Genomic DNA, 16,011 nt, shown 5'->3' with positions numbered 1-16,011 from the left:
TCGATGAACAACGGGAGGACCATGACCGTGACCTGCTCACACTCTTGTCCAGTGTTTTACAAACACAGTCTGGGAGCAGGGCTTGGCCCCAAAGTGAACCATGGCCACAAAGTCACCCTCCATCACAGAAGTCACCCCCGACTGGTCATCCCACGGCTGCGGAGGCCCCCACAGAGACGGCAGGTTCAGGACATTTTCCTGTCTGGGTAAGGGGATCTTGGCCTGAAGGGGCCCAAGAGAAAGTCCACAGAGCCTTGTCCCCACAGAGCAGGGGTGCAAGGGGACGGACCACGCACTCGACACAGCCTCTAGGGGTACCAAGCCCCACGCCCCACCTGCCTCCGCATTCCCTGAGACTAAGGACACAGGGCAAGAGTTTGGGAGCAGAATGTGGACACAGGTGACCGCAACAAGTTACCCAGTGAGTGGAGAGCAGGGGTTGGAGGGGGGAGAGCCCAGATCACAGTGAGCAAAAATGGTTATAGGAGGAGCTGGGGAGACCCGTGGGCTTGGGCCAGTTGGTCGGCACGTGGCCATCCAGGCACGAGAGAAGCGTGGGTTATCACACATGGTGGGGGGGAACAGGTCACTGGTACTCCAGGAGGGGCGAGGAGGAGGACCACCCCTTCCATGGGGAGGATGACAAGGAGCGCGGGGAGGAGGAACAGAAGAAGCCGGGACCCACCCCATGTCACCAGGGTGAGTGAGTTGTTCAGAAGGAAAATCGCCTGTATGCACCGGCTAGTGGAGAGGGCAGAGCTCACAAGACTCCTTAGGGCACAAAGTGGCGAAGCCAAGGCAGTCATTAGAGACTGACAGGGGGCCGGCACCCCTCGGCAGGGCTGAGGAGTTCAGGAATGAGCGAGCGAGGCTCCAGCTATTTTAAGACACACTTGAGGAGGAGACAGGAGCGGAGAGCTTCGAGCAGCCCAAGCTCACGGATGTTCACCGAGAAAAAATGTTCCCAAGGCTAGAAAACAACAGGATGGAGGCTTCCGGAGCTCCGGCAGAGAAGGTGCCCAGGACACACGTTGCTTTAAGGGCAGGGACGGGGCTGTGACCTCCACAAGGCACCATGCGATGAGAACAGGAAGCGGGGAAAGTCATTCTGTCTCCCGGCCAAGTTCTTCCCGTGACAAACGTGTGACAGGCATGTGACGGAGAACACGAGGGCGCCATGTGTCCAGGCCACAGAGGCACGGTCTGGATGGACATTTGGCCAAGAGTCGCAGTCGTCCCTAGAGTCCACCATCTGTAGGTCAGATTCCTGTTATTGATGATAGCACAGTGGTAGGGTGTTGGCCTTGCACGCAGCCAGCCCGGCCGAGCCGGGTTCGATTCCTCCACCTCTCTCGGAGAGCCCGGCACCCTGGGAAGGCCTGAACGGGATAAGTGTCTAAGGCCGGCCGCTGATGGGCACAAGAAATGGACACAGGCTGTAGTGATAATGATGACCCGGAAAATACAAGAACAGGATGTTTTCAAGTCACAAAATTCATAAGCCCCCAAATACTCATGACAGCATCAGAGAGAGAGAGAGAGAGAGAGAGAGAGAGAGAGAGAGAGAGACCATGTTCATGGTTTAAAAGAATCAATTCAGCTAAGAGACAATTGATCTGCTGCAACAAATACCTATGTTCACTATAGGAGAGAACAGTCTAATTTTTAACTTAATATGTATAGTGACAGGGCTGGAGCGACAGCACAGCGAGTAGGTTGTTTGGCTTGCACGTGGCTGGCCTGGGTTTGGTTCCTCCACCCCTCTCGGAGAGCCTGGCAAGCTATCGAGAGTATCCCACCTGCATGGCAAAGCCTGGCAAGCTCCCCGTGACGTCTTCGATATGCCAAACACAGTAACAACAAGTCTCACCATTTGTTGTGAGACGTGACTGGTGCCCGCTCGAGCAAATCGATGAACAACGGGAGGACAGTGCATATATAGAGTCAGTGGATATAAGGTTGCCAAAAACACTCTGGACAAAACTGAAGGACACGCTAGCTGATTTTCAGACTTGGTAAAAAAAATGTCCAGCAATCAATATCGTGTGTTACTGATGAAAACAGAGATAAACCGAAATACCTTGTGTTTAATGGTTTTAAAATAAAGGTGTCAAGCAAAATGCAGTGAGTCAGGATGGTCGTTCCAAAAATGGCATATGGGAAGGGCCAGACTAGACGGCATAGGAAGACCGCGTGAAGGAGGCAGGATCCACCCGTGTCTCGGGTCCCACGCAAAAACCAACTGGAAAGGCCTCACCGAACCAAACGCAAAACCGAAATAGAAAGCTAGGAGAAACGGCTTCTAGGAGAACAGCTTCTAGGAGAAAGTTTGGAAGGAAGCCCCGGTGACTCTGGGTTTGGCAGGTCCTTCTTGGGATTAAAAAAAGAAAAGAGAAGAAAACATGAAACAAGACAAAACATACAATAAACATCGATAGAGGAAACCCCGACTCAGCCTTTGAAAGGAAAGGATCAGAATTTCATCTTCTGCGCATCAAACCCACGGGGAGATGGCCCCATGCCTGCTCCCCGCGGGTACCACACAGACAGGAAAGAGAAGCCCGGGAGAGGAAGGGAGAGAAGGGGAGGGAAGGGGGTCGTGCACAGGCTGGAACTGCATAGCTGGAACTGCAGAGGACTGGGGAGTGGTTCAAAAGTTCCACAGAAAAGCAACCCAGGAGCGAGAAACCCTTCCTGCTCTTGGCTCTCAGCCAGAGGACAGAACCCGTCACAGCTGGGAGGTCTGATCCCCAGCCCAAATCGGTCAGTATTATTTGTAAGAGTAAAGATATGAAACATCAACAGATGAGAGAGGATGCAAATGCGGGTGCATATATCAACGGAGCACTGTTGAGTTATAAAAAGACGGGAGATTCGTCACTTGTTGGGACATCATGGATGGACCCTGAGGGCTTCACACCAAGTCGAATAAATGACAGAATGGCAACACTGGATCATCTCACTTTTTCTTTTCTTAAACGAATCACCGTGAGATGCAGTTACAGACTTACACACTTCCATGATTATGTTTCAGTCATACAATGATCGGGTACCCATCCCTCCACCGAATCATCTCACTTTTTAAAAGTGGAATCTGAAGTTCTCGCTTCGGCAGCACATATACTAAAATTGGAATGACACAGAGAAGATTAGCATGGCCCCTGCGCAAGGATGACCCGCAAATTCGTGAAGCGTTCCGTACTTTTTGGAGAATGGGCACTGGTGGAGGGATGGGTATTCAACCATTGTACAACTGAAACCCAAGCACAAAAATCTGTAAGTCTACAACTGTACCTCATGGTGTTTCACTAGAAGAAGAAGAAGAAGAAGAAGAATGTCCTCCCGTTGTTCATCAATTTGCTCGAGAGGGCCCAGTAATATCTCCATTTTGAGACTTGTTGTTACTGTGTTTGGCATATCGAATACGTCACAGGTAGTTTGCCAGGCTCTGCCGTGCGGGCGAGATACTCCCAGTAGCTTTCCGGGCTCTTTGAGAGGGGTGGAGGAATCGAACCCGGCTTGGCCGGGTTGGCTGTGTGCAAGGCAAATGCCCTACCGCTGTTCTATCGCTCCAGCTCACTAATAAAAATTTAAAAAAAATAAAAACATGGAAAAATATAAAAGTGGAATCTGAAAACCAACCAACCAACCAATGAATCCTCAAAGACACAGAGCAGAAGTCGGTGTGGCCAGAGGCTGGGCTGTGCCCAACAGGCGAAATGGAGACGGGATCAAGAGGTACAGACGTGCAGCTATAAAATCATCAGCCCGGGGGATGTAATATACAACCTGGTCACTCTAATTTCTAATAATGCCTGTATACTGGAACATACACGTCACAAAAAAATATATATTTTTTAGCTCTGTGTGCTGATGACCATTGACTGACTAGGCTTAGTGGCAGAGCATTCCCCAAATAGACACGCATTTGGTCCATCATGCGTCTAAGAAGCCGATATGCTAGGTGTCGATTACATCTCGGTAAAAAGGATGCTGACACATGAAAAAGAGAAGCTGAAAAAAAAACACAAGCAGGCCTGAAGGATGTTGGTGAAACGCCTCCGCCGAAGGGCTCGTACCCAGGAGAGAGGAAGAAATTTGAAAGAGCTCTAATAAGAAAGCCAAGAACCCATTTAAAACCGTCGATAAAGCAAAACAGACACTTCAGCAAACACACAAAAAAACACAATCACATATGGTGAAGTTGTACATGAAAGGGCATTCGGGTCACCAGTTGTGAGAAAACAATGCAGCTGGAAACCATACACAAACCCACCCCCACCCCCTGAAGAGACCCCGTGCAGGACTGGTTCCTCTCTCTCAGAGAACTCAAGTTCAGCAGGTGGAGAAAAAGGCAGATAAAAACCACACAGAAACCCACCGCCAGGCCCCAGGAGCACTGGAGACCCCTACGCAGTGAGCACTCTCAGAGTGCTCAGGGTGGTGTTTCTCCCACACCGCAGACATGAAGTCAAAGAGCTGCACCCATTTGGTTTTTATTTTTTTTGCTTTATGGGTCACACCCAGCGATGCTCAGGGGTTCCTCCTGGCTCTGCACTCAGGAATTACTCCTGGCAGTGCTCGGTGACCATGTGGGATGCTGGGAATCAAATCCAGGTCGGCTGCGTGCAAGGCAAACGCCCTCCCTGCTGTGCTATCGCTCCAGTCCCGAAAGCTGCACCCACTTGGGAAAAACAATTTGGCAGTTTCTCACGCAGATGATCACGTCTTTGCCATAGCTCTCAGCACTCAGCAGAGCACTGCTCATTCATTACCAAAGCGCAGTGCAACATATGTCCACACAAGAACTTCTCCAGAAATGCTTAGAGGCAGTTTCATTCATAAAAACTGCCAACGCCCAGCGCCACCGGACATGTCTGCTATGTGGGAAATGGACAAGCCCCTCGTGGTGCTTCCTTACAATGGGGTGGGGAATGAGGCGGAACACGTCACAGAGAAATGGGTAATTTTCCAACACCGGGCTCAGAAGCTCAGGGACAAGGCTAAAGGAACCACACTTTTCTTAATACCCAAGAATAGCCGAGATCAGCACCAGGAGGATTTACTCCATGGCTTAGAGGCCAGCCGGGCACTCTAGGGGAAAGGGCAGCTCAGATAGAGAAGGGAGCACCAAATAAAGGGTGTTTGGAGGATCCTCCCAGGAGGGGAGATGCATGTTGAAAGTAGACTATGGACTGAACATGTTTGCCACTCAAAGCCTCTTTTGCAGACCACAACACCCAAAAGGAGAGCGAGAACACAGGGGATTGCCCTGCCACAGAGGCAGGAGGGGATGAGGGGATGGGGGTGGGGGGGATATTATCCATGGTGGTGGAAAATGGGCACTGGTGGAGGGATGGGTATTTGATCATTGTATAATCGAAACCCAAGCACAAAAATTTGTAGGTCTACAACTGTACCTCATGGTGTTTCACTAATAAAAATTAAAAAAAGAAAGAAAGAAAGAAAACACACTTTTCTTGAAATGGTCAAAACTGCTGTGAGAGGGTCCTGCTGAGAGGCCGGAGGGAGAGTGCGGGGAATCTTCTAGCTGGTGCTGGTTCCACGCTGCAGAGACCTTGCAATTCTTGGAACTCACTTAATCACTTAATCACTTAACTTCCCGTTAGTCGTCGATTTCCTTGAGCGGGCGCCAGTAACGTCTCCATTTGTCCCTGTTGTGTGCTAGCTAGTGTAGCCCAATGGCATCTATTCGCTCTGGGAACACGAAGAGCCTCAAACTGATCGTTCATGATCTTCATGAAGAAGTCTGACCATCTGGTAGGTGGGCGGCCACGCGGTCTTTTGACATCCCGTGGAATCCAGTCGGTAACAGTTCTAGTCCAGCGGTCGTCTTTAAATCTCATCACGTGACCAGCCCATCTGATTTTTGACACCTTGGCAAACGAGACAGTATCCCTGATTCTTGATCGTCAATGGATGTCGGAACTCCGGATTCTTTCTCTCATTTGAGTGAAACGTGATATTCCAAGCATAGCTCTTTTAATTCCTTCGTGGAACTCAAGAGGATGGATTTCCTATATAACTCGATCCTACATAAAGAACAAATTTTCGAAATCATCAAAGTCCCTGAAAGTGATATGTAAGTAAGACTGATACTCCGGCAGACTCCTCCGCGCTCTTACAAACACAGAGACAGACTTGGTTTTAATAAAAGAAGGATCACACGTTAATCACGGCAGCTTTTGAAAGGCTTTGCTCTTCAGCCTCCCGTTTTCACCCTTGTTTTTCACACCTGTCCTGGGTTGCTGACAACAGCCCATCCTATTCGTGGACCCGAGAATCACGGGGCTGAGTCGGAAACGGGTCCCGGTGGAACGGAAACTGAGAGAAATCATTGACTTTTCCAGTCAGTTGGGAGGGCTGATATCATACCTTCTCAATTAGTCACATAAAATGCCACTCCGTGTGTTCAAGTCTATTTTTACGCCATTCAAGGAATATTGTGTGGTTTTCCCAGATGGCGCTTAAATAGCTCCCCAGTCCGTGTGGTTCTTAGTGGGAGGAGTACGTTTTCCGTTAAAATCTCTACATTTTAATTTGTATATTTGGGAAAACTCTTAAGTCTGATCTGTATATTTCATAATTGAACTGAGAGTACTCTGTGATTACTCCCAAGGAGTTCTAAGCAAATGCAGTCAATATTTATTGGTATCTGTGGATTTTCCTTTCTTAGGGTTCAGATTCTTATTTCGATTTAGAGACTTACAACATAGGCACCATCAAGAGTACATCACGGTGTAATGCCAACAGCCAATGTCCTTGCCTTCTTCCTGGATTGTTTTTTTCTTCTTAGAGATGGGCAACCTTTAGGATCTGATTTTTGTAATTTAGCATTTTCTCTTGCTGAGATGTATTCGAACAGAAATTTAAAAGAGATTATTCTCATATGATATTTATATTGCATTATGATCCCCAAGCACCACCAGCTGACACCTCTTCACGTTGCCTACCGTTATTTCCCAAGGAGAGAGCATTTAAGCTCCAGGCTCTCTGATACTGGTTTAATACAGACCTCATCAAGCATATTAAGGATGGCTCTTGAACCTAACAAAATATGTGAGGCCAGATAAGTATAACCAGAGCACTGGGTCACTGCATACATAGATGAGTATAACCAGAGCACTGGAACACTGCATGCGAACATGAATATAACAAGAGCACTGGGTCACTGCATGCATAGCTGAATATAACCAGAGCATTGAAACACTGCATACATAGCTGAGTATAACCAGAGCACTGGAACACTGCATGCGAACATGAATATAACAAGAGCACTGGGTCACTGCATGCATAGCTGAACATAACCAGAGCATTGAAACACTGCATACATAGCTGAGTATAACCAGAGCACTGGAACACTGCATGCGAACATGAATATAACAAGAGCACTGGGTCACTGCATGCATAGCTGAACATAACCAGAGCATTGGAACACTGCATGTATAGCTGAGTATAACCAGAGCACTGGAACACTGCATGCGAACATGAATATAACAAGAGCACTGGGTCACTGCATGTATAGCTGAATATAACCAGAGCATTGGAACACTGCATGTATAGCTGAGTATAACCAGAGCACTGGAACACTGCATGCGAACATGAATATAACAAGAGCACTGGGTCACTGCATGCATAGCTGAATATAACCAGGGCATTGGAACACTGCATGTATAGCTGAGTATAACCAGAGCACTGGAACACTGCATGCATAGATGTATAACCAGACAGCTGGGCAACTGCATGTGTGTTACTGTGTTACTGTGAGATGTCAACTATACGGAAGAACAAATGCATCAGCAATAAAAAACACAAACTGAGAAAAAGCACCAAGTGAAAAGCATTGTAGGGACACTTCTGAATTCTTACGGATGGGGCACACATAGGATTCCCCCACATCATTTTTTAGGAGAGGTCAAGATGTGATAAAAATGACAAGGGAACATTCCCAGAAAACTCATTTCCTGTGTGTGGGGGGGGGATGGGGCCACATTATTAATTCGTTCATCGAGCAAATGTGTAGGCAGGCCCAGCATCCATCGGACACATGGAGAAGGCCCCCGAACACGTGCAGAATCTTCCAGAAGCAGCCCTGGACTGGCTACAGGCAGTGGCAGGAAGCTGAACGGACGCGCGGCTTCCGCTGTGAGCCGACGTCCATTAGCGGCTGGTGATCCCTTCTCGTGCCGGCAGGTAGGAATCCGGAGGTCTGATGGCCAGACCCCGTGGATGGTTTCACATTGCGGTTCGCAAAGACAGGAATGAACAGAACCCGATTGGATTTCCAATTCTTAGGGAGATGGCCTGCAGGGCTACCACCACATACAGCAATTTACCACGATTTGTGGAAGCCTTATCCGTAGTTCTTATTTATTATTTCCCCAGAGACATAATTAAAACACTGGAAGAGGCATACCGCTAATTTTATTGAAACTTGGAACTGCATTTGCAATTATCAAAGAGACACCGAGTGCTGATCAGAATGGTTACCCTTATAATTGAAAGAGGGGAATAAAAAAAACATTGGCTTACTGAGATCAGTCTCCTTGAACAAAATTCATATTTTAAAAGATTGAACACGATCATCAGAGATACCTTAGCTATTTGCCTCAGACATAAAATTAAAAATAAAATATCCTAGATACAAGTGAGTTCTCTTTAGCTGCACCCAAAACTCTAATCACAAGCTCCAGAGAGAAGATGCAAATTGGAAGTCACTTCTCAACAGATGTTCTGTCTAGACTTTTTTTTTAACCTTTTTTTTTTTTATTAATCTTACTTAGACGAGATCTTAACAGCATGTAATAGAAGGTAAATCCACAAAGTGGTACTATAATGACTAATTTTAATTACTTTCCAGAATCACTACTTGTTTGCAAAATTGAGTATATTTTTCACAAGCTAATTATCAGGCTAAGCAGTTAAAAGTTTGCAAAATGTAAAACTCAACGGTTCTAAGCAAGGAGCACCAGGGAAGAGGAAGCCCACTTGTTTGGAATTTAACTGGGGGCTCGAGTCTGCAGGGGACAGCAGGGTCTGGCCGGTCAGTTCTGCAGGGGCCAGGCCAGTGGCTGGGGGCAGCTGTCCAAAGAGCCCAGAGCCCAGACACAAGTGCAGAAGACGACGCCCTGAGACAAAGCTACCGTTATGAGCGGATGAACCACACGGGAGCCGAGGGGACAGCAGCGGGACCCACCCCCAGCGGCAGCCCGGGACTCACCTCCCCGCGGTCTGAGGGGACCCTAATCAGGTGAGAGTGAGAGACACCCAGGCACCCGCACCCACCCAGGAAAGAGGTCGCGGGCACACGGGCAGGCAGGGACCCAGGAGCCACTGAGCTGGGACCACTGAGCAGGGGCGCAGGCCCGAGGCAGGAGGTTTCTGAGGCTGAGTGTCACCCCCTGGGGAGAACCAGGACCCCAGGGACCGAGGGCGACCCTGCCCGTGACCCTGCCCGTGACCCTGCCCGTATTTGAGGCCGGTCCCTGCTCTGAGTGGCCCCTCCCCCTGCTCTCCTCAGAAGGCTCCTCCCGCCGCGCCTCCTTCTCCACTACAATGCCCGGGTACTTGGCGGTCCCTGCACGCAGGGCCGGCCCAGCTGTGCCCGTCAGCCCCGCTCGGGGCCCGGACACACAGGCCTGCCGGCAGCACGTGGCCGGGGACGTGATTCAGTTCCGCCAAAGCGATGGCACTGCTGACTGATTCTCCCAATTAATAAGGAAATCTAGTGCTGATGAGGTTATTGATTCCTCCCCTGGTCTTTGAAAAAAAAGGTCCTCAGGCGCTTCCCTGAGCAGCCGTTCCCGGGAGCTCCAGCACCAGAGAATCCTGCGCCCCAAGCCGCAGTGTCTGTTCTGAGAAGGGACGCGGTGGAAGGCGCTGTGGACATGGGAGTGGAAACTCACAGTTACGAAATGCGTGTCCGCGTGTGCGCGTGCCTGTGTGCGTGTGTCTGTGTACACGTGCGTCTGTGACTGTGCAGGTGTATGTGTGCGTGCCTGTGTGCGTGCCCGTGTGTGTGTGTGTGTGTGTCTGTGTGCAAGTGTGTCTGTCCACATGCAGGTGTGTGTGTGCAACTCTGTGTGCATGTGTCTGTGTGCACACACGTGTCTGTCCATGTGCAGGTGTGTGTGCATGCCTGCGTGGATGTCCATGTGCGTGTCTGTATGCAGTGTGTCTGTGGATGTGCAGGTGTGTATGCATGCCTTTTTGCATGCCCACGTGCATGTGTCTATGTGCACATGTGTCTGTGTATGTGCAGGTATGTGCGTGTGTGTGCACACACGTCTGTGTGCACGCATGTCTGTGCAGGTGTGTGCATGCATGCCTGCGTGCGTGCGTGTCTGTGTGTCTGTGTGTGTCTGTGTGCATGCATGCATATCCGTGAATGTGAAGGGGTGTGTATATATGTGTGGGGTGTGTGTGTGTGTGTGTGTGTGTGCGCCTGTGTGTGCGTCTGTGTGTGCCCGAGGGTGCCGCGAGGAAGCCCTCTGAGTCCTGTCTTTCCTCTGCGCCTGCACAGGCGTCAGTCAGTCTATGGGGGCCCAGGGCCACCAACATGACACGGCAGCTCTCAGCCTGCAGGCTTCTGGGGAACAGGAGGGAAGTCTGCCCAGGACTGAGACACACAGGGAGATGCCCGGGGCTCCGGTCAGTTCCTGCATGTCTGTAGCTCAGGACAGACAGACAGTCAGGCAGACAGGGTTCAGGCTGAGAACCCGGAGCCCGGGCCCTGCTGCCCGTAGCACAAGCCGCTTTCAAGGACGCAGCGTGGGCACACGGGGCCCCGCTCAGAGCTGAGAAGCGAGAAGCGTCCACTGGCTCCAAGTCGCTGCTGGGAGTGTCCCCACGCAGAAGCGGCCCCTCTGCCTCAGGGGTCCCAGTCCCCAGCCGAGAGTAACGGGCAGCTGGGGCGCAGGGCTGACGGGGCAGGGCGGTGCGGCCGTGTGCATGTGTGCGTGCCTGGGCTTAGGAGAGCCTTGGAAAGCCACCTGGTCACTCAGAGCCGGGCCGGCCCCTTCCCTCTGAGGGTATGCCGTGCTGCTCCCGCAGTGGATGTGTCTGAGCCCCTGGGGAGGCCTTGAGGGCAGACCCCCACGGCCAGCCTGACCCGAGACCACCCGGGGGGCCAGGGCCACCCACCCCCACAGGGAAGGAGCACCCCCTCCAGGCCCTGGAGCGGAGGGCTGGGCTGGGGGCTAGGGGGACCATGGTCCCGACTCACGGCTCTGCCAGATGGGGGGCCCACGTCGGGGTCAGGGACTGGAGCGTGTCTGAGGCCAGGATCTGCGTGCAGGTAACCCAGTGAGGGGCTGACCATGGCTCGGAGGGTCATGGAGAGACAAAGGGAGGGGTGTGGCCAGCACCCCATGTGGGACTGGGGCCACACCCGCAGCTCGTGGGGGGCTCAGGAGACCGGGGGATGTGCAGTCCAAGCCCCGGCAAGGGGTGAGATGGCCCTCAGTGCAGGCACAGCGTACCTGTCCCCTCGACCTTCCCGGCCTGCAGGGAACCACTGCAAAGACCAGGACAAGGGCCACGTGGGAACACAGGTTGGGGGGCTCTCGGCCATGGGGGCTCTTCCGGTCCAAGGGTCCTCCCCGGGAGCTCCCTGCACGTCGGGCCCTTCAAACACCATCACTCGAGCGCTGGTGAAGGGCCGAGCGCATGCCAGGGAGACACATGGGAAAGGCCAGACCCAGGTCCGGAGGGGCAGGAAGGGACCGGACACAGCCCAGTGTGCCAGGTCCAGCCTGGACCATACCGGGCTCGGGCAGATGAGAAGTCCAGGGCCCTGTGGGCACGGGGGTGCCACCCCGTCCTCACCCTGAGAGAAAGAGGAAGAGAACCCTTCGGGCAGCATGGACGGCCCCCGGCCCCCCGCCTCTGAGCACGGGAGTGTGAGTGCTCTGCCAGCGAGACTCCGTTCCTGTCAGTCCCAATAAAGCACTCGATTATGGGCACCAATGTCAGTGCAGTACTTAGAAACTTCAATTACAAGCAGGGCCACTCACAACGGCAATTCTGCTCCCTTTCCCTCAAATGACTCCGTATTTTTGACACACGAGGGCACGTGGCTTCCTCCCCTCCCGACGCCGGATTTCTGATGCGAGCGAGCGAGCAGACTGCGCAGACGATTCCAGGGTGAAGCATCTCGAAACTCCGGGGCCAGGAAGGCGGAAGGTGCGGGAGACAGGCCCTGGGCCGGCAAGGAGATGCTTCAGGTGGGCAGAACCTGCTCCCACTCCCCGGACCCCAGACCACCGGGGGTCACGTGTGAGCACAGGGCCGGCGCTGGCCTCGGAGCACACCCCCTGCCCCAGAGAAGCTTCGTGAGAATTCAGAAATCGTCCAACGAAGCCCAACTCTGCGCGAGCTTCCTGGCTCTCTGCCTCTCGTTTACGGCGACGGGTAGCTAACTCCCTTCCACTTAGACACCCAGGCACATCGAACCCACCCGAACGTTATCCAGGACTTTGAATTTTAAAGATTTTTTTACAAATTCCCTCCTCCTGCCCCAGCCCCCCCAACCCCCAATTCCCGGGGGTCAGATCCTCATCTGGCGGAGTGAAGCCGGGCCAAAGCCGGGCCGCGATCACTTAAACGCATTCATATTTCATCGCCTTTCTCCATCCTAAAAATGCAGGTTCCAAAGTTGTCTCTGGATATCATCAAAACACACCATTCTGCTATAATTAATAACTCATTAAAAATGGATCACCCAGGGATGGGAAATAAATCTATGAATTTTGAAGGAGGCATCCGCAGAACAAAGCGTGTTTATAAAAGGCATTCTCGGGAAGACTTGGGTACTCGAGCAGGGGCTGGTGTCCGGCTTAATCTGAAAAACGAAGGAGAGGAAACACCCCCCACCCCCCCGTGGCATCTCCCCGGGCGCAGGGCTGGGGCACCCTAAAAGCAAGTCCCCCCACATTTCACAGCCCACGTTCCCCACTGGCCCACCCAGGCAGGGTGCAAAGAACCCCAAGTCCCTCTTCCTCTTGTCAGCTTGGCCGTTCCGAGCCAACCTCTGAGGAGGAAGGGGGCGCCCTAATGACAAGTGGCTGAGAAGAACAGACGGTGTTCTCAAGGGTGCCCCCCCACTGCCTCACACCCCCCACCCAGCTGCCTATGCCTCTAGCCAGACTCCACCACTTCTCGACTGGGCTCCAGAGTCGCCAGACTGCCAAAAATTTCAGGTACACCAGGTTCTTTTTGGCTGAAAATTCCAGGCCTTCTCAGAGTCGGGGTGGGTGGCCTTCCTCCGTGTCCCCGTATTTCCGGAAGCCCTGGCAGCCACAGCCACCTCCCCCCACCCCCCTCCTGCACCACGTCACTCATCTGCCAGCCTTGCTCCAGAGACTCCTAGCGAACAGACTCTCATTGCTCTGTTTTTGATCGTTCCATCTGCCTTTATGTTGTAACAAGCGCCATTAGGTCACTTTGTTTGTAACCTGCTTAGGGGGCTGCTGGGGTGGTGGGTGCAGAACTGGGGACATTGGTGGAGAGAAGGTCGTCCTGGTGGAGGGAGGGACTGGTATCGGGGCACTGAATGCTTCAAAAAAAAAAAAAAAACGGATTATGAACAACCTGGTGAATTGTGGTCTTATAATAATAAAAATAATCCTAATTTTAAAAGGTCGAGGGAGCTGCTTCTGCTCCATCACACCACGCCAGGGTCCTGGAGTGCTCAGAGCACTGGAAAATCCTCCAGAGTGGGCCGTGTCCCCCCCCCCCTCCCCACCCTGGGCCTCAGGGAAGACTTAATATCTCCTAAATAAGGAGGAATTAAAGGGACGTTAGCAAAACCAGATTATTAGGCTCAGACAACTGTGAGTTAAATAATAGCATGTTATTCAATTAAAGAGCATTAATGCTAATTTAGATCAGACTAATGGCTTTTTTTTGGTTAGCTTTCTAAACAATAAGCATACAGGATGAATGTACTCCTTGGCTTCCTTACGCATGTGATCCCAAACGGCTTTCTTTGAAAATATCCTCAACCCGAAGCTGATCTGCAGGGCTGAAGTTTATTTATAGGCCCTTCCTCCTCGACGTTTGAAAGTCTCCCTGACCCGGCGTTTGCGGGCCACTGGCCTCTCAGTGACGAGGAAGTAGCTTCCGGAAAGCTCAAGCCACCGGGGACACAGGGCTCGACCCCGGTGACCTCCCTGTGGCTTCACACAACCCCTAAATCAGAAAGAGAAGCGTTTTAGTAGTAGAGAGGAAAAAGGGAAAAAAATGTAGTCCTGGTGCAGGGGAAATCTTGATTTGGGCATCACTAAGATCCATCTCCCAGGGAACGTGCTGACTCTGAAATCTTTCTGGAACCTTCATAAGCTCACCGTGGGTTACGGCGCAATGATCACTTGATCACTTGACTTCCCGTTAGTCGTCGATTTGCTCGAGCGGGCGCCAGTAACGTCTCCATTTGTCCCTGTCGCGTGCTAGTGTAGCCCAATGGCATCTGTTCGCTCTGGGAACATGAAGGGCCTCAAACCGATCGTTCATGATCTTGACGAAGAAGTCTGACCATCTGGAAGGTGGGCGGCCACGCGGTCTTTTGACATCCCGTGGAATCCAGTCGGTAACGGCTCTAGTCCAGCGGTCGTCTTTAAATCTCATTACGTGTCCAGCCCATCTGATTTTTGACGCCTTGGCAAACGAGACAGCGTCCCTGATTCTTGACCGTCGACGGAGGTCGGAACTCCGGATTCTTTCTCTCATTTGAGTGAAACGTGATACTCCAAGCAATGATACGCCGATAGAATTTTTTTTCAGAGTTGTTTTTTAAATACCAGACCCGAAGCACCCGCATGTATGCCTGCCTCAGCCTCGGCCCACCCTGAGCAGTCTGTACTGGGGACAAGGTCCCCTTTTGGCCAGTGGCAGCAAGGGAACTGAGCTCTGGAAGAACACTGCCCACTAGCCGCCATCAGGGGTGTAGAAAACGACCGGGTCAGGGCGACAGAGGGGGGTGACCATCCACTCCGGGTGCTTTACTGTTCATTTCAGTTTTGTTTTTTTTCCCTTTTTTTCTCCCTCCATTTCTGTTGGATAACATTGGCGTATCCTTGCTCCTATCCTTAGGTTTATTGAGTCACTCCCACAACAGTGCCCCTGAGGCACACCCAATTCCATCAGGCACTGATAATCCTACATTGCTTTTCTCTTCCCTTGAGGTCATTGGCATGGTTCAGTCATGGTCTTTTTGTACAGACGCAGGAAGACAGCTGATGTTATGCTTCGTGGCATGGGAGTTAATTGACTCCAAGTAATACTTCTGGGCACCCGTCATATTTACTCGACTTAAGGTTCAGTTGCCCTTACTTAGGAAGTAAGTAAGGCCACCTCCAAAAGGAGGGTCCCAGCGAGGAACAAGGACGGACCCAGGGCAAGCTGTGAGCTACCCTGGCATCAAAAGGAGACCAGCTAAGTGCCACAAGCATAATAAGTTAAGAGCACGATCATGGACAAACTCTGTCACGATCCCAAAAAGAAGTACCTGAATAAGGACCCGGTTGGAGTTAGGAAAGATTAACCGGGCCTGAGGACTGTGGCCTGGGATATATCGCGAGATGCCCCCAGGAAGAGCCAACCTTTAAGCTTGATCTAGCTCTTACTGTGTCCATACAAAATGACTAGAAATATTCAGTAAAAAGTAAATTTACTTTGTTTAAACGGATTACCTGCCGAGGAAAGAAGAAAGCAATACGCCCTGGACGGATGGACTTGCCCTCACTGCTGACCCACATTCGAACCCCAACACAAGCAGTGACCCTGAGCACTGAACACGGAGCAGCCCCAAGAAGTATGTATGAGAAGTCAGTATGAGAAGTCCCCTTCTGACAGTACTGCCTGCTGGGCTCGGCCCCTCTGCAGCTGGCGTACACAGGGGGACCCCCGGGAATCCCACGCAGGAACAGGTGAGACGCTTCCGAGAGCCGTAACCCATCCAGGTAATGCCGAAGGCAGCCGCAGACGGGCTCT

General features: G+C 51.7%; 1 protein-coding gene and 1 non-coding gene across 4 annotated transcripts in view; one reads left to right on the top strand and one right to left on the bottom strand.

Moving 5' to 3' along the window:
* The window catches only part of DOCK1 (dedicator of cytokinesis 1), a 306,250-nt gene that overhangs the window by 109,730 nt on the left and 180,509 nt on the right, over window positions 1–16,011 (bottom strand). The gene's annotated exons all lie outside the window — the stretch shown is intronic.
* LOC130015996 (U6 spliceosomal RNA) lies at window positions 3,100–3,206 on the top strand. The gene has a single exon (XR_008791203.1). It is a non-coding gene; the product is annotated as a U6 spliceosomal RNA (small nuclear RNA).

This window comes from Sorex fumeus, unplaced genomic scaffold (assembly GCF_029834395.1).
Source record: "Sorex fumeus unplaced genomic scaffold, SorFum_2.1 ptg000142l, whole genome shotgun sequence".
Lineage (NCBI taxonomy): Eukaryota > Metazoa > Chordata > Mammalia > Eulipotyphla > Soricidae > Sorex > Sorex fumeus.
Note: the sequence above shows the minus strand (reverse complement) of the source record. Positions and strands in the feature narration are given on the sequence as shown.